The sequence below is a fragment of the Pinus tabuliformis genome, chromosome 7 (genome assembly GCF_031772625.1).
Source record: "Pinus tabuliformis cultivar Carrire ecotype Pingquan chromosome 7, CPIR1, whole genome shotgun sequence".
Lineage (NCBI taxonomy): Eukaryota > Viridiplantae > Streptophyta > Pinopsida > Pinales > Pinaceae > Pinus > Pinus tabuliformis.
In genome coordinates this window covers 447,652,870-447,672,659 of record NC_142293.1, presented here as the reverse complement: position 1 = coordinate 447,672,659, position 19,790 = coordinate 447,652,870, and the positions used below count along the sequence as shown (strand labels likewise).

The 19,790-nt window shown below is 36.1% G+C and overlaps 1 pseudogene; it reads left to right on the top strand.

Annotated features, from left to right (window-relative positions):
• Positions 1-1,874: 1,874 nt before the first annotated feature.
• LOC149247901 (iron-sulfur cluster assembly SufBD family protein ycf24 pseudogene) lies at positions 1,875-17,492 on the top strand (annotated as a pseudogene).
• The last annotated feature ends 2,298 nt before the right edge of the window (positions 17,493-19,790 follow it).

The following is a 19,790-nucleotide window of genomic DNA, read 5'->3' as shown; positions in this document are numbered from 1 at the left end:
CTTGTGTTGGGGGGAAGAATATGCAGATGGTTGTTATTATTCGAAGAATATGATTTTGAAGTTATTATGAAGCTTGGACGACTGAACGCGGGACTAGAAATTTTGTTGCGCATCAAAACAGGGGAATAGCCCACTAATTTGGAGGAAGGATTGCTTAACATATAGCTACGTGCTGTGTGCATTGCAGATGGTCATTTTGAGGATATAATACACTTCCTAACAACAGGGACTGCACCATCTAACAGAAGAAGGAATTAGTGGTGTGCGCATCAAATTTTTTTGTCAATGCTGGGCATCTATACAAAATGGGGTTTGATGAGATATTGCGATGATATGTACCCAAGTTTGAAAGAAGTAGAATCCTCGCGGATGCTCATAGGGGCACTGCGGGAGGGCATTATGCGGGGAGAGGGACCGCGCAAAAGATTCTACATGCAAGGTTGTGGTGGCTAACCCTCCATCAGGACTCAAAAGCGTATTGCAAGTCATGTGATGTGTGTCAAAGGACTAGCAGGTCATCATGGAGGGATGAGAAGCCTTTGAATCCATAGATGATGTTGCAACCCTTTGAGAAATTTTTGATAGATTTTGTGGGACCCATTCAGCCCCAAGGAAAGATGGGAGTGAGGTACATTATCACCACGACAGAGTATTTGACTCGTTGGGTAGAGGCATAACTTGTGAAGGATAGCATAGGTGCAACTATTGGAAGGTTCCTTTTTGAGCATGTACTGATGTGATTTGGCTATCCAAAGATCTTAATGAGTGATCATGGTACACACTTTCTGAATGAGATGATCAATGCGCTAACAGAGGAATTCTAGGTATATCACCAGAAGAGCACACCTTATCACCTACAAGGTAATGGGACGGTGGAAGCATTCAATAAAGTGCTAGAGAACACGCTGACCAAGGTTTGAAACACTCAACGAAGTGATTGGGACCTATTCATACCTGCAATACTATGGGCTTATCAGACGACATGCGAGAAGTTGACTGGACAAACTCCCTTTAGGCTTGTCTATGGTGTTGAAGTGGTAATTGATATGGAATATACTGTGCCTAGTCTACATATAGCAGCGCTCATAGGTATGAAGGATCATGGAGCCCTGGAGGAATGGCTCACACAACTAGATGAGCTTGAGGAAGAAAGATTTCTAGTTGGATTTCACCAGCAGGTCCAAAAGCAATGCGAAAAAGCATTGCATGATCAGCACATTAAGTTACGCACCTTTAAGGTAAATGACCTAGTTTTGTTATATGACAGCAACTTTGATAAATTTTTGGGGAAATTTAGAATGCACTGGTTAGGTCCCTATGTCATTAAGGAGATTACTGATGGAGGAGTGGTACAGCTGTTCAAACTGAATGGAGATCCCCTCCCAGGAAAGGTGAATGGCAGTTGATTGAAGCCATAGACTGGCAATATACCCATGTGACTAGATGAAGGTAGCATAGTCTTAGTGCTCCAAGCAGATGAAAGGAGGCCCGAGACTATAAACTACACTTCCCGAGTTTGGGAGTTGCATGATTTGAGGACTATGCGAAGCAAGGAAGTGTCACAGGGTTCGCGACAATGCAAAGGGGGCTATGCTACCCAGGGAGGAATCATGCAGGTCGGTTGGGATGTGACCGTTAAAGTCACTCCTCATCATTTGACAGTAGAAATGCGGCCGAATGGAGTGGGTGGATCACATTTAAGATGAAATTGATGGCTCAAATCCTTGAAAATTTTCTTCCAATCCCGCATTAATGAACCAAATTTGGGGGGAACAGTCAGATTTGAATTCAAAATGCCCTATAAATTACAAGTGGCTATCCAGCAAAAAACACTTGGCATTTTTAAAATTGAGTTGTTGAGCTCTCAGGCACTCATGAACCCCGAATTCTTTGAGGCTTTGAAAGAGACTCTAGCATTTGTAAACTTACCAGAGACGTTGCGCGCACTATCAGAAAGTGTTATGTCGACACCCATAGAAGCCATAGATACCGAAGCGGAGGAGTCGGTGGCAGAAATGGAGATGGAGGTAGAAGTAGCTGCTCCAGAAGTGGTAGAAGTATTAGAAGAAGTCCCTAAATCGCCAAGGAAACTGGGACAAAAACTGACCCCAACCAAAGAGACTGCCAAGGATAAAAAGGGCAAGCATCCTGTCATACCGGTGCGCATATCACTAAGGAGAAACCCACCAAAAACCACCACATAGGAGAAAGGCAAGGCCACAAATTTGGATCCGGAGGAGGAAGACATTGAAGACATCCCGATGGACGATGAGGACATGGGAGTTGAAGTGGAGGAGGTTGAAGCCCAAGGTACAGACCCTATTACTAGATTGCCTGAGTATTTCCCTCCACGCAAGCCAAAGTCCAAGGTGTTGAAATAAATTGATGAAAGAAAGACCCCCTTGTAAACCCCTCTCCTGTAAGATGATATTGTTTTCGATGAACTGCACTTGGCTCAGGTGCCGCTGCTAAAACTTGAGGATTGGGACCTGGCTGATCACTAGAAGTTTCCATACCTAGAGACTGAGTAGCTGATGCACTGCATCATTGATACAAATATTGGAATGACTGCATTGGAGCCGCCGGCGTGGCTCAAAGGAGTAGACAAGGTAGGGTTGCTCAACTTTCTTTGGGTGCCACACTATAACTACACCCTAGTGACAATATTGGTCATCAAGAAGTTGCTATGCTTGGTGCATGATGGGTGTCTATGGCTAGAGGAGCTAATACCCATCAAAGATAGACTGATTCATAGGATAACACGATTTCCATATACAGGATAGAATCTGACCATGATATCTGTCGGAAATGGTGGAGAGCAGGCCCTCGCAGAGTCTATGAAGGAAAAGTTTAAACCGGTGAAAAAACTGCATGGATATGCTATACCAAGCATCTGCGACCCTGCTGTGAAGGTAGCAACACAGATCTTAGTAGCAAAAGTAATGAGGAAGTATCGCGCCGATGAGGTGTTGGTGCTTGTTGTTGCACTAGTAACTCAGTGTGTTGGAGGAGTCTAGTTCAAGCAGTCACACTACCTTCACGAAGAGTTCCTAGTGAATGGTTGTGAAGTGGAGGAGCTCAGCAGACATTCCACTATGCATGGCTCTTGCTGTGAATTTTGCTAGTAGTGTGGGAGTAGCTAGAGGATAGCCAATTCCCTTTAGTCGTGCCAGACCTCCTAGAAGTAGCGAAGTACGCTTTGTTGTGGGTGACCAAGGACGTGCAGCGAGTCAAGGACAATAAGATCTTTTGGAACTTGATGGAGATGAAAATCCGCATGGCTATCAATTGCAAATCACACTTGTCGCCTATGGTGTATGCTAACCTGCAGGGCTATGCAGAATTTAAATCAAACTTTCATCATGTATCTATTAGGGCATGGAAGGATCCTGGAAGAAATGCTACGACTTGCCTTATCTGGTGACAAATGATGCCATTGACGTGGTGCCTGATCAATGGCCAGTAGAGTGGCGCTCTATAATAAACCTGGTGGTGGGAGGAAGCAGGTCCGTCGCGTAGAAGAAGAAGGAGGAGGCCAAGCTTAAGATGACACAACTAGCCAAGAAGAGGAAAAAGGAGGCTGCTGATAAGCCCTAGGTGGAGTGTGAGTCCACGTAGTAGAAAGTGAAGCAGATAGGTAGGACAGAGCGAGGCTCTGATAAAGGCGTGAGGTTGCCTTCATCTGAGACCAAGGAGGAGACAGATGAGAAACATGACGTGGACCCTCAAGAGACGTCCACCCACATCAAGCACCCAAGGGAGCTGGAGAAAGGAGGTTCAAGGAAGAAATGAAAAGATACCAAGACATCACTAGACCCTATCACGCTAACAAAGGGCAATTTTCATGATATTAGTGACACAGTGAGGGATGTCACTACAGTGGCTCTGTAATTGTTTGAACAACAACATTAGATCATATTGGGGGCCATCTAGATAGGTTTACAGGAGCTGTAGACCGACGCATATCAGGCTAGCACGGTTTCTACCAGCCTATATATTGGCACTTCAGAGGCTGCCGAGATGCTGTGCATGAAGACCTCCACCGCGATTATGCTGCCTGATGGAGCATTGAACACAGAGAATGAGGTTGACAGGCCCATTGTCAGCACCCTAAAGGGAGTAGGGTTGAATCTGAAGTGCTCCTGTGCGAAGCGCTCCACCTCTTATACGATGGAGTGATTGCTGAGCTGAGGGCCCGTGAGCACCACGCCCTCCAAGTGATCAGTGAACAGTGGATGAAAAACGAGAAGATGGCATTGCAAGGAGGTTCTACCATCGTTGTTGAGACCGAGGCGACCAATCAGAGGAGGCATGTTGAATGGTCCCAGAGTTGGCCATTCTGGAGGAGGAGCCAATTGAGGTGCACATTTGTAAGCTGGCCACAGGGGTGTGTGACATTCGTACTAAGATGGTGAGGGTTCAATTGGAGTTGAACCTGCAAATCACAAATTTGCAGTTGAAGGCCCAACCTTCAACCTCGCCAAAAGTGAAGGAACAGTGGGTGACCACTGCCACAAAAGTAATAGCAGGCGACCACTATCACAGAAGCAATAACGGGCGACCGGTATCATAGAAGCAACAACGACAGTGCATAGTGTAGTAGCAGATTGCACACAAATTTTTGAGCAGTCATTTGAGGTCCTAACAAGCTTGTAGGAGGACCCCAATGTACATATACTAGAGATAGAAGTGTACAAGCTACAATAGTGCTATGATGAGGTTAAGGGCATAGCGCAAACCGTCACGCTGACACAAAGACTAGCGAAGCTGCAAGAGGCCAAGCAGCTGAAGGAACAAGTGGATGTAGCGTTGCTGAAGGAGGCAATGTTGAAGGCAAGACTAAAGCCCTAGCTAGATGAGGCTTACACAATGACAGGATCTATTGAAGGCAATCTTGCGACTCTACAAGCGATGCATAAAAGCTTCAGGTCAACAGTTCAAGAACAGTGACCGAGAAGATGGTTGAAGACGTGAAGCAGGCAGCCACATAGTGCACAGCTGAGGTTGTGGTCATCCAAGTCAAGCTGGAAGGTCTTCATGCAAATATCTCAGCCCCTGTTGAGTGACTCGAGGGCGAGTCATGATGTTTTTGCTGGGGGCTTGTTGGGAACGAGATCCCCCAAGGATAGTTTTGGGGTTAAAAGCCCCTATTTTGGGTCATATTTTGTAATAAATTTGTAAATACTCCTCATTTTGTGGTCACGGAGCGCAATGGTGTCATGTGCCATAAAGGGTTGTCCACCCTTAGTTTTGTAAAGTAAATTCGGTTGTAGGAGATCTACCCATGGTTTGCAGACCATGGGATTGTATAAAAAGAACTAAGTAAGCTCTAAGTAGTGCAATGAAGTCTAAGGGAGTCATAGCTCTGAAGAAAGAAGTCTAAGTTTCGGGTCATAGCGTAGGTAGAGGCTATACAGCTAAGTGCAAAGAGGCCTAGGATAGAAGTTTGCAGCTGAGTGTGCAGACCCCTGCAGCTGTATGCACAGGGCGGATAGAGTCTGTAATCACTTGGAAGATATCAATAAAGATAAGTATTCTGCAATTCTATGTCCTTGTTCCTCTTAATGCATCTTGACATGTTACGTATAAATTTCATTTATAATGCTTATCTGATGCGTGAATGTATGTAATTATGTTGGTTAAGAGAACGCAAGTAAGAACATCTGTTTACGTGGTGCTAACTTTGTTTACCTGATAAGATAATTAGGATTCTTAAGATAACTTGACAATCTATGTAATACACTACCTTAGCGGAGGGAAAGTATCTAAATCAAAGGTTAGGGCTATGCGAAAGCCAGCCGTACCCTTTTGTGGATGTATTGAAGGAAGGAACAAGGGGTTAGGAAGATAGAGCCCTACAACTTACTGACCTATGTGAAATTAGGAATAAAAGGAATAAACTGACATCACGACCATCTCAGGGTGTGAAAACTTGGTTCCAACATCCCCCCATACTACTTCGGGTGAGACTTCAGTCCGTGCTTTGCCGAAAGGGCCGGTAGTGCAGGGATTTGTTTGGCTAACTAACGCTGAACCCGGGTCAGGACCCCACAAGCCAACAATATGGCTTTTAATTAGCTCCATATAAGTTGCCAAAATATGTTCCAATGAGAATTTTCTCTCTGGAATATATTAGACAAATGATGAATATGGATGAGATTCATTTCATCCCAAGGAAGAGGAGACCACAGTTAAAGATAAAGGCACAAGTTGGATCATTCATTTGTAACACCAAACCAATAGGTTTAGAGGTAGATTCCATGCTAAAGAAGATGGGTTTCCAACCCAGCTTCACCTTGTCTTATGATCCATTCAACATTATTTCAAACTTAAGGGTGGAACTCAAAACCACTCCTTACAATCATATACCTAGACTAGATATTGAGAAGTTAAAGAATTGGGAACTGTGGGAAGAGAATACTCTTCAAGAAGCAGAAGAACACGTTTTCCCTCCTTCCACACTTTAGATTCCTACTTCTCAAACTAAGCATGACAAGAGGCCTAGGGAAGGATCATCATCATCAACAATTGGAGAAAAGGAATTCATCCACTATCATAAGAAATCAAAGGGAATTGCTACTACTACCACTACTACTCAAGGTCAGAAGGAGCATATCATCATCAATTTGGATGAATCTCCATAGGGACAAAAGAACCTGTAATTACTACTCCTTCTTCTTCTTCTACTTCACAAATTTTTTTAGAGATCACTCAATTTGTAGGACCAAGTGAAACAAAAGATTCAAATTTCTTCACTAACTTCCTTGAAATCAAGCAGATGAATGAAGCTTTAAAAGCTAATGTTTATGCACAGTTTTGGAAGCAGACTTCTACTTCACAAAATAGGTTATTTACAACATTTGACAACGAGAAGGGAAGAATGCAAATGGCTTTTCTGCAGGATCAAGTGCCTTTTCCTAAAGGTTCTTATGATTACAAGAAAACTATATTTTATTTTGATGCTAATTAGATACATCCATTGATCAAATGGACATGCATAGACAATTTGTTGATATTTTATTCTCAACCATGACTAATACTGCTATGACATTGTCAGAAATTACAACTGCCCTGTCAAATGTGAAGTCACAATTGAAGATTGAGGAAATATCATCCTTAGATAAGGATAACAGGGTTATGTCATTGGAGGACTTAGTAATTAAAATTAGATATGACCCTACTGATGTGAAAGCTAATGAAGATATTATCAAGAATAAAAACATAGATATTGCAACATTGAGAAAATAGTTGGAACTTCCTTCTACAGAGGACACCAAGACCAAGGAGATGGTAGAAAGTGAAAAAAAAAAAGGAAGAAATTCTCTAACTGATAATTGAGGAGAATGTATAGATAAAGACTATGGAGGAGAAAATTAAGAAATTGCATAAGGAAAAAGAGAAATTTACTCAGTTAGCTATAGCTCCCATCACAACTATTCCTATTACAGTGTCTAGAACAACAGGAGAATCTACATCGAGAATAGAGGATTTGAACAAACTCTCACATGAGTTTATTCACTAGATTCAAGAGAATGAAAGGCTTCATAAGAAGTTCAAAAATCTAGAAGATCAGAAGATAAAGAATGATACTTTGTATATTGAGGAAATGCAGAAAACACATGTTGAACAAAAGAATTGAAGAGTTGCAAAGTCAGTCATTGATGACTCAAACCTTGGCCCAAGCCAATGAAAGCATTTGGGTAGATATCAGTCATGCCATAACTGAAGTATGGCCTTCCATTCAGATCGTTTTTGAGCAAGAGGAGCTCATAGACATATGTCATGTAGCCATTGATGAAGTCAAGCAGCTTCTTAAAGGCAAACCAAGTGAGGCTACAGACATGATCAAATTTCTAAACTCAAAAACCAGGGTTGAGTTGGAGCAGATTGAAATTATCAATAGAACATAAACCATCTTGGAAATCAAGAAGGTGTTGCAGAAAAAGAACTTGATGACTCAGTTAGAGACTGTGTGTCAAACATTGATGACTTCTGTCCAAATGTTTCATTTTAAATTTAATTTACTGAATTAGAAGGGATTTCCATGACTAGTGGTCCCAAATGACAGGTTGAATAGTCTAGAAGAATACCGCCAGATGCTTTATACCAGAACCATTAATAAAGAAAACTTTGTAGGTATAAAGGGGCATATTGCAGAGAATCAAGCATTAGAAGCTTTAGATTTTGACTTGACTATTAACCATGAAATTAAACATCATTTTGTAAATAAGCCCACTTTTGAGAAGTACACCGAGGTTGATGATGTTTACAAGAAATTGGTAAATCTTTCCATGCCAAGTGAAGACTGATGGGATCACTTGTGTGAATTTATTGAGTAACTTTCATCAACAACTAAAGGACAATTGGGTAACACATTTTGGGGACCACATCATCAACATATTCCTAAATAATAGTGCCAGCATTTAGCAGTTTTGAAATTCTTATAGTTTTGTACTATTTTTGTAATTTTTCTTTGAAAATATATACAAGAATTTTTTGTATAAATAACGCCTCCTTCGAGTTATTAAGGGTTGAACCCTTGGATGAGTTTTGTGAACATAATTGTAACTAAGCAGGAGAATTGCAAGGTAATGAAAGGATTCTGAGTTTTCCTTCTATAGTTTTGTCTCCTTGTATGTTTTTCATATGTGCTTATTTCATTATGTATTTATTCATATATTTAAGTCTTTATGCAGAGATCTGGGTAAGATCATACTGAGTATCAGTGAGTCTTAAATCCCCTATGAAGTTAGCAACAATAACTAGGGACTATATTATAAGACTATCTATTATTATAAACTCCCCTGTATCAGTTAATTTTCACATAGATATACATTCATTTAAATATATTTTGTTCTACTTGAAACACTGTTTTCCTATATTAACACATATTCCATTAAATTTGGAAGTAAATAGTGGATCTAGAATTTCAAAATAACAAAAAATCTGAATTATAGTGATGTCCTTGTAATATAATATTTCCAATTTTAATGAAATATGTGTTTATTCTTTGCTTATAACCAATCAAATATTATGTATGAATATTTAGAAAGTTACACTTCATCAATATTCTTCTATTCATTCACTTTAAATCAATTAACTATAGCTAGACAAATAACAACCCTTTCATCTAGGTGAGTATCTGTTAAGGCTTAAGAACCTATTTTCAATAATTCATATCATTAGTCATCCACAAATTTAAAAACCAACAAAACATTTTAGATGCTCTCGCATGACTAACTGACCTAGAGTCATCTAAGAGGACAAGACGAGTGTACATTCTTTTTTGTTTAATTCAATTAAAGTATCGTAGATTTATTTTAATCTTAATTCTCCATCTACCAAATGTAGATTTATTTTAACTCTGGATCTACCAAACGAAGAGAGTGATCAAATCTCTTTTTATTCTAAAAGAATGGTTTAATTCCCCCTTTTAAATAAGTTATATTCTATATGAATACCATGGGTTCCCAATACCATGTGTCAATACTATCAATCATTTTTTATTTTTATTATTATTTTACATTTATAGAGTTATTTTATTTTATTTTAGTTTAGTTTGATTGAGTTAAAATGTTTACATTACATTGCACTATTTTATTTTATTTTATCTTATTTTATTTATGTAAGTTGACTTAATCAAAATGTTAAGCATTACATTACAACTCTATCATAATAGACTAGAGAGCACCTATCTGCGTAAAAATTGGAAATTTGAATTTTTTTTGGTAATTCAAAAGGGATTCTATTAAATTAAATGAGATTTACATCGCACCATGCAATTTTCCAAAATTCTCTTAGCATCACTCCTACTGATGGATTTGTTGGCGAGAAGGGAACATCAAAAGAATATTACAAATTGTCAGTGTAAACTTAGTAGCCACATTTGGAATTACCAATGAAACCAAAAAACATCTAATCGTTGAAAGAAAATCATAACCATCAAGGATTAGGAGAGTTGACAGGAATTGGGTTCTTCGATCTAGTACCAAATGAAGAAGGATGTATGAAGTCACAATTTATGTGTTTCGCCATGTGTGTCATCTTACCTTCACTAGTAGAAAATGGGAAGTTAGTGACTAGGTGACTAAAAAAGTTAGTCACCACAATGTTTCCAAGTGAAACACTACCAAAAATCAACAATCTTAAGTGACCGACCTAAAAACGACTAACATAAATCATTAATATGAATCAGTGTTTTATGTTAGTCATCTTAACTGTGTCAAGCAATCTAAACTTACAAGTGATAGAGGATTGAAAGGTTGTTAAATATTGGTTGAAAGGTTATCCTTCCTTAAACATTTTTCATCCTCACACGGTACAATATAGGTGAGCCAACTTTGCATTATTTATCTCTAATAATTTGTAATTTTAAAAATATATTTTTTAATAAACAAAACTATTTTATGTATTTTTGAGAAATCTATTCATTGAATCTAATTGGACCTAGTTCCAATTTGAAATAAATTTGAAGAGAAATTTTAATTTTTATGACTATAATATAAAATAAAAACTACTTTAATTTCATATTAACCAACCTAGATCCATCTTGACCCCAGATCTATCAAGCGCCAAGAGGGATCCAATCTCGCGAGGTACAAACATTTTTTTATAGTGAAAAACTTGAGGAACTGTTTGCACCTCGAGAGATTGGATCCCTCTTGACACTTGATAGTAATAGGGTTAATATGGATCTAGGTTGGTTATATAATACTATATAATATCTATATTTGTATTCGTGTCTCTTTGCTATTCCCCCTCTCTATCTCAACCCCCAAACATACACACATGCACTCTCCCTCTCTTCCCCTTCTCTCCCTCTCTATCTATGTCCCTCTCTCTATTCCCTCCCACTCTCCTTTCTCCCTCAATCTCTCTTCATGACTCCCTTCTCACTCCCTCTCTCTCTCCACCTTTCTCCCTCTATGTTTTTCTTGTTCCCTCCCTCTCCTTCCGACTCCAATTCCATCTCTCTCTCCTCATCCCTATCTTCATTCCTCTCTATCCCTTATCTTCCACCTCACTCTATCTCTCCCCCCCAAATCACTCTCCCTCCCTCTCTCTCTCTCTCTCCCTTCTAACTCTATCACTATCACACCCCCTCCCCATCCTTCTCCATTTCTACCCCTTCTCCTTCTCTCCCTATCTCGATCCTCTCCTCTCTCCCTCACTCTCTGCATCTCTCCCTTCTCACTCCTCTCTCTCTCCACCTCTCTCTCTTTATGTATTTTTTATTTCCTCCCTTTCTCTCCCACTCCAATTCCATCTCTCTCTCTCTCTCTCTCTCTCTCTCTTCCTTCGTCTTGCTCCCTCTCTCCCACCTCACTCTCTCTCCCTACATCACTCTCTCTTCCCCCATCACTCTCTCTTTCTCTCTCTATTTTCCCTCCAAATTTTTCACTCTCTTCCTCCCTCTCTCTGGTCTGACCCCCACCGCCCTCCCCCCCCCACAACTCTCTCTTAAATTTTTTCACATTGTACTGTGTTTAATAAATGATCTAAATCAGAAAAACTAATTGGCTGCAAAATGTCAAACCTATATTTTGAATCAATAATATAAAAAAAAGATAAAATAATGAATAACTTTAAAAAATCATGTACTATATTTAATCTATTATAATTAGTCAATATGGTTTCTCTCATCCCTTGGATCCTTAGCTAAGATGGATCTATGTTAGTTCTTTATATATATATATAGAACTGATATAGATCCATCTTAGCCTAATTTTATTAAAACTTTACCTTAATTTCTATGGGAATAATTTTAGTAATCGTGAGGATAGGGTTTAGATATATCTCAAATTGTAACATTTTCCCTTTCAGATTCAATTAAAAAAATGTTGTAAAATTAAATTAAAATAAAATATTTTTACTATGAAATAAGTTATGGCTTTTGGGCATGTGGTGTTGATAAGCCATGGTATTGGCCCATGGTATTGTAACAAAGCCTAATTACAAGTTGATATCTATGGTAAAGTGAGGGTGAATATCCATGGTTAACAATATTTTCATATTGTTATAAAATATTTTGATTGTGAAATAATTTATGCTTTGTGGCCATGTGGTATTGATAATCCATAGTATTAACCCATGATATTGTAACAAAGGCTATTTTTTACAAGTTAATAATATGTACCATAATGTGGCGGTGAGTATCCATGGTTAAGAATCTTGTCATATATTTATAAAATATTTTGGTTGTGAAATAAATTATGGTTTTTGGACCTATAGTATTGATAAGCCATGGTATTGGCCCATGGTATTGTAACAAAGCCTATTCACAAGTTAATAAAAAAATCAAAATATAACAAATTGAATTTTATTATTTTTATTAATTTAGGTTTTTATTATTAATTAAGGCCATATTTAAATGTTTACACTCATACCAATATCATTTTTAACTTCTTATTCTTTTCAATTTAGAGTCTTACGCAAAAATAACAAATTCTTATTAAAAAAAAATCATTTAACCCAATTGCAATTTATATATTTGACTTGATATTATAAATATTTCTTTTATTTTTTCCATTATAAATATTTCTTTTCTTTTTCATTTCCAGTTTAGCGTTGGGTTCAAATAAAATATTCACAAATTATAACATCACATTGTAGCATTGCATTTTCCCCTTTCTTGTATTCACAAATTATAACATCACATTGTAGCATTGCATTTTCCCCTTGCTTGTTAATATTTGCGTGGAAATGCTAGAAGAAGGAAGACCATCATTGTGATCTATGGATTTCATGGGATTCAAACCCTAGATGGAGTTTGCATGGGAAACACCTTAGGAGAGTATCAACCACTAGGTGGAGGAAGGGCAAGGTCATGATTTCATGGGATTCGAACCCCAAATGGAGTTTTCATGGGAAGCACTTTAGGAGAGTATCAACGAGTAGATGGAGGAAGAGCAATGGAGTTTGCATGGGGAACACCTTAGGAGTGTATCAGCGACCAGGTGGAGGAAGGGCAAGGTGATGATTTCATGGGATTCGAACCCAGATGGAGTTTGCATGGAAATCACCTTAGGAGAGTATCAACGACTAGATGGAGGAAGGGCTACATCATTCAACATGGAGATTTTGGCCATTTGTACATGAGTATGAATTTGGACTCTGGAGAGTTCTTCGTTTTTACTAAAGATGATTTTTGTTCTTATGGGTAAACAATTTCAAGGGTTTATATGATCCAAGCATAAATTTCATCTAGAGTTCAGGGTTTAATGATCATGATAATGCAGATCTTGATTCTGGCCAACAATTCACAGATCTTGATTGCGGCCAATGATTCATCAAAAGAAAATGTAGACCTTGATTACCGCCAACATTTCATCAAAAGACAATGCACAAGTAAGCATTTTGCATGTCCTCATTGTACAAAGGGTTTAATGATTATGATAATGCAGATCTTGGTTGCGGTGAATAATTCATCAAAAGGCAATGGACGAGTTCGCTGCTCCCTAACTTTTGTAGGGTCAAAATGCATGAAATTTTATTTTTTATTTTCACCTTTTTTTTAACTGGTTGATTGTGCAAAGAAGAGTTCTACAATGGGTAAATCTCACATAAACATGTAAATGTAAACGTAAATGTAAACATTTAACATGTAATATTTAACATTTAACAATTTTAATCTAATTTCGGCCCTACTTAGAAATCAATCTAATTATTATTATGTATAAACAAAATATAAATTTAAAATATAAAGAGGTTTATGAACACTAAAAAGATAGTTATGGTAAATAAATAAAACCTCTTTTTATACTTACTCCAAAGGTATGGTAAATAAATAAAAATATAAATAAACTAGAGGTAATGTAAATAAATGAAACCTCTTTTTATATTTAGTCCATAAACCTCTTTATATTTAAAGAAGACTAAAAAAGAGGTTTTATTTAGGTGAAGCCTATGGGCCAAATACAATTTTAATACCATGGGCTAAATACCGTAGGCCAAATAACATTTTAATACCACAAGCTAAATGCCATGGGCCAGATACCATATTTATGAAAGAGGTATGGTAAATTAATAAAAATATAAATAAACCAAAAGTATCGTAAATAAATAAAATATTTTTTTATATTTACTCCACAATTCAATTTATATTTAAGAACACTAAAAAATGAGGTTTTATTTAGGTGAAGCCTATGGGCCAAATTATTATTAATACCATGCAAAAATACATTATTAACCATAATATTGATATTAATAAAATTAAAGATGGCACATGGTATTGAGAACCAATGGTATTGAGCCATGGTATTCAAGCGGAATGTAGCCTATTTAAAGGGGGGGGGATTAAACCATAGATCCATCTTTACTGTGGTTCTACTAATCCCCAAGAGGGATCAAATATCTTGATATGAAAATTATCATAGAGTGAAAAAATATTTGATCCCTCTCGAAGCTTGGTAGATCTAGAGTAAAGATGGATCTATGCTGGTTGTTTGTGTAATGGAATCTACCATGCCCAAATTCAAAGGGCTTTAGTGATGCAAGAAAATTTTCTAGTAGGATGAAATACTAGACCTTCCTCAAACTTTGTTACATGAAATTAAAATTTCTTGTAGTCATGAACATAAAATATTTTATGTTTCATCCTTCTCATATCAATGCCTATAGTTTTAAACCATGTTACTATATTTTAAGTAGAATATACTTATATCCATTAAACCTTACAACTCTCCAAAGCTTAGGTTAATTTCACCTAAAATGAAGGAACCTGAATGGATTTTTCAATTTAGACTCAATGCTTACAGACAATGAATAAACATTGAAGAATCCAAATAGTCTGATAAATTTTACGCACCCATCAATTTCCAAGACCTTTTCTATTATTTTGAACCTAAACAGAGAGAGTAGAAGAAGAAGAGCAACCTGGATGAGGTGGATCCTAACCTGCTTGATTCTTTTCAAAATTTGGGCATGCCCTTGTCTAGAAGAAGAGATTGACCAACTTTGTTGTAGATGTTGTTTTTTGACAGTGTTTTTATTGTTACCATGCCTAGGTAGACTCTATAGGCATTTCATGTTATCTTTTGTTCGTTATAAGAGGTAATTCAAGAGTATATTTATCTAGTTAGGAAGTATCTTGGCAGGTTTGTTTGTCCTACTGATAACTATTATGTTGCATTGTATTTTTATTTTTTAGTGATAGATCCTATTAAATCCCCAAGCTAACTTTGTCACCCATTCAAATATCCACTTATTTTAGGATGAATGAGATGGAGACTAGGAATTTTGAGAGGACTCTTATTGTTGTCGATGAGAGGCATTTTGTGAGGTGAGAGGAGTTTTGTACATATATTGAAGGATGCACTGCACCATTTTATGAAACCAATCATCTCCATGCTACAATATTGGATCTTTATTGCACCGAGAGAGAAATGATAAAGTATTACACTGTAAAGAATTGGTATGTCAAGGATGAGGAATATAGACATGGGGTTTATAATTTTATTACAGAAAGAGGTTTGTGCGATGTTGACAAATCAAGGATTTCATGGGCCTAAGTAGAGACTAGTTTGACAATCACCTGGAAATACTCAAGCATTGTTTTGAAAGGTGGTGATGCAATTGGAGAGTTCTATTCTGTAGCCTTGAAAAATAACTATCAATTGGGGGGACAAAGATGATCCATATAGGGAAGAATTGCAAGAGTAGGATTGTTTCTAAAATTATATCTATAGGCAAGTCAAGGAACTACTACAAAGGATTAGTGTAGGTGCAACCAAATTCTCATAATGCAGGGAATTTTTCACAATGTGATTCGATGCTCATCGGTGACCAGGCAGCTGAAAATACTTATCGTTACATTCATGTACAATTTGAGTTGCATTCTAAAGTCTTTAATTTCATTTATTGATAGTCGTTCTTGTGTCCTTGTCTCACTTAATTTCATTGTGGTAGGATTGGAATGGGTTAAAAAATCAAGCATATCATTGAGTAAAAGAGACACCCACATGTCACTACATGTCATTGTGTATACTCTCTGTTTTTGATACAATTAGAAGTGAGAAATATGATGTGCACACAACTAAAAATCCTAGCAGGCATGATGAATCCATTCTTAGCATGGAAATCGAAACCAAGAATCATAAAATATCAATAAATTTGTGACACAGAGTAAAAAACACAATAAAAGATTCTATGCCAACATTATCTATCTAGTGCAAGATACTACTAATATTTCATAATTTTCAGAGATCTTGGATGTCATGAAGATGCCCTCAATCAAAGTTACTGACTTGAAGATAAGATGATCACTGCAAATATTTACTTTAAATATGTTAAATTTAGGTAATTAAAACAAGTTTTAAAAACACTAGAAACACCACCCTTGTTTATTTTAAATAGGCTAAATTTAGGTAATTAAAACAAGTTTGAAAATCACTAGAAACACCACCCCCATATCATTTTATTTCGAGTTGTACAAGATAATAGTGAATAAAATTTTGAGCACTTCCATTTAAATTGACCATACATAAGATAAAAAACAAGTTTGATGCTTTTAAAAGCTATATCCATCATTAAATATAAGATATGACAAGAATGGCCCATAATTTTAAAGGCTATATCCATCACCAACTAAAAATAAGAGTCAATGAGATGAGAAAACATTTGTCTTGATATAACATGTAAACGTCATATTACTTATAACTCACATAGATTGTATCTTATTGTGCATATGTTAACTACATAACTTCAATCTGGGTAATTTTTTTACATTTAAATTGTCAAATATGTAGAAGTTGCATTACACTAGATTAAATTCGAACACAAATAAAATATCAGAAATATGGCGGGGGAATGAGTAAGCGTTTTCACACTGGTTTAAAATTCCCCCTTGGTTGGTGGAGAACCAACTCAATGCTATTTTTGGTGGAATATTTAGTTATTAACTGAAGATAAAAAAATGTTAGTCTCTTAAATGACTAAAAAAAGGATATTTAGAATGTTATATAGAAGTGACATTTCACGTATCTATATCTACCCCGATGTAACTATAATATTCCAACTCCATTTTTTTCACACTTTTCAACCTTTTAAATATGTGTCTATTTTAGTGTGATTATGCAATTAAACAGTTGGTATTGTTAAAGACATCTCCCATTTGCAACATTTTGAATTCTTAAGTGGTATCTTGGGTAGGTTTTTGTTACTACCTTATATCATGTTTTAAGTAGATGGTCTTTTATAATTCACCCAAGAGACTTTAGGAGCAATCTTGAATTGCATGCTTGTTTCCATTATACATCTAATATTTGCAACCTTTTCACGTGAAGAACCCAATAGCCCATGTTGAACATGAAGCAAGTACCTCAAATATTAGGGAGTATCAGTTATTCTATTTCCAGAGGGGGATAGATCCAGAGAAGGCAATGACAACTATCATAAATGGATTTTGTCGAGTTGTATTTAATGAAATCCCACTAGAATTTGCTACTAAAGTAAATTAATGGATGAATTTAAAGCTTGAAGGTAGTGTTGAATAGGTATTGAAAGGTATCTCCAGAAAACTATCCATATACATGATTCTAATGCCATGATATGGTGTCTCAATAACACTATTGTCCAGTGACAGGTGCTATATGTAGATAGGTTTCTCATGTCCTACAGGTAAATCGTATCATTATATTTCTATGAAATCATGGAATGTATTCAAAGTTTGTCTCAGATAAGGAAATATGCATGTACTCTTGAATTTATCTATGTTGTAATAAGATCAAGAATAAAGTTTTCATTGCAAATAATTGGGATCTACCATGTAATTTTACTTTACTACATGAAATTCTTGATTTGTTAGATCCCAATTAGTTAGGGTTGAATTTATTTTCGTTCTAATGGGATTAAGAATAAATTTTTCATTTTAATCACTGAAATATACCATGTAAGATTTATTCACTACATGAAATTTTTTATTTGTTAGAGGCCAACTTATTCAGATTTTGAAGAGTCCTCTTTTATGACAATATTTATGAATACTCTATTCTTGCTCAAAGAATTACATATTACAGAAAGGTGGAAAATAAATGAGATGCATCTGAATGGTTTATGTTTTAAAATGTGTGGAGGGAGTATAAAATCATTTTTAGTTGCGTTCAAATATTTTGGAGCACCCACTAAAGAGCTTCATTTTCCTCCTATTTAATTTCATTTCTACTATCCCAATGCTTCTAGAAGTCATTCTCCAAAGTGATCTCTTAACTATATTGGAGGGAAATTGATTACTTGATTGGGACCCATGGATTACAATTTGATTAGGGGAAAGGGATGAGAAAGCTTCATATTCTTCAATATATTCCTCAATTTAAAATCACATCGAACGATTTCTTTTTTGTTTAATTGATACAGCAATCACTCGAGCATTCGTAAGGATTTTGACACCTTTTTCAATGATTATTTATTTATTTATTTTTGTCTTTTATTTTTTTTATTTTTAATGTTCTCAATTAAAGAAATTAAATAAAAGGTGAAAATGATGCAAAGGAAGGATTTTCTATTTTAATGCCTAAGAATGCCTTGCTAATGTGGAGGGCTTGGTATTTTCTCGACTCAAGGTTAGTCGCATTTGATTTCCTAGCATTTCTTTTAATTTCATTTTTGTTGTGTTTATATTACTATCCTTGAAGTTGGTGATCTACTGTGTGTGTAATATGAAGTATTAACTACTAAGAACTCTCAAAGGTGATATTGATGGATGACTAACTTTAAATGTACCTACTTGACACTTTAGTATCATTAGGGAAATTTTGAGGTCTAAAATGGGCCTCCTAAGAAAAATGTACAACCAAAATAAACTTTATAAGAACCAATAGGATTCAATATGATGATGTCAACCATGGGGGATGATTCACCATCTTTGGAGTAAAAAAGTAAAAAGATTAAAAAATAATAAAATAATAAAAAGAATATTTCAACTTGTATTTTCAACTTATGTCCCTATGGTTTTACTCAAATTTCAAGTGAGAGTAATTGTTGGATGAAAATTTTAATTCCTCATCCAAAGAGTGCCCATGTTTGATACTTTCGATTGACTGCTACATAAAAAATGAGAAATACATGTAAAAATGGGATTGCAATTACATTTTTCATGTGTTTCTCATTTTTCATGTAGCAGGGTCCATCAAAAGTATGCAAAAGGTGTACTCCTTGGATGGGGAATAAAATTATGCATCCAACGAGTGATTCCACTCGAAATTTGAGTAAATCCATAGGGAGAAAAGTTGAAAATACGAGTTGAAAAAAATAGTTTTTTCTTTTTTCCCATTAAAATTTGATGATGTCATCTAATCTTATTTTATTATTTCCACCATTATTTTACAATTTCCTTAGGAGGCCCATTTTATACCTCAAAACTCTCATAATGTACATGATCATGCAAAAAAATATTAATCAATATTAAAGGAAACATTATTAATGTGTAGTGATTCTTGGCTTGTCATATAATTACTGCATTTTGGCCCACAATAATAAATTTGAGGCTACTTTTTGGTTATTGCCTATGGAGCTTCCCTTTCTCTCAAAAAAACATCGAGGATAAATGTCCATTGCATTGGCATTAGACATCATCAAAGAGGAATTCGCCAAAAGCAGTAGAGGACATGGGAGCAATTGATACAATGAGTGGATAACCGCTAGAGAAACATTGAGGCACCATAATTTCTTGTGTATTTAGATTCACTCAAAATCAACTAGTCACAAAAAGTACATTTTTTTAAGAATATTTTCATGTATACAAAAATACTAAATACACAATTTCAGGCTAATTATTCAAACTAATAATAATCTGA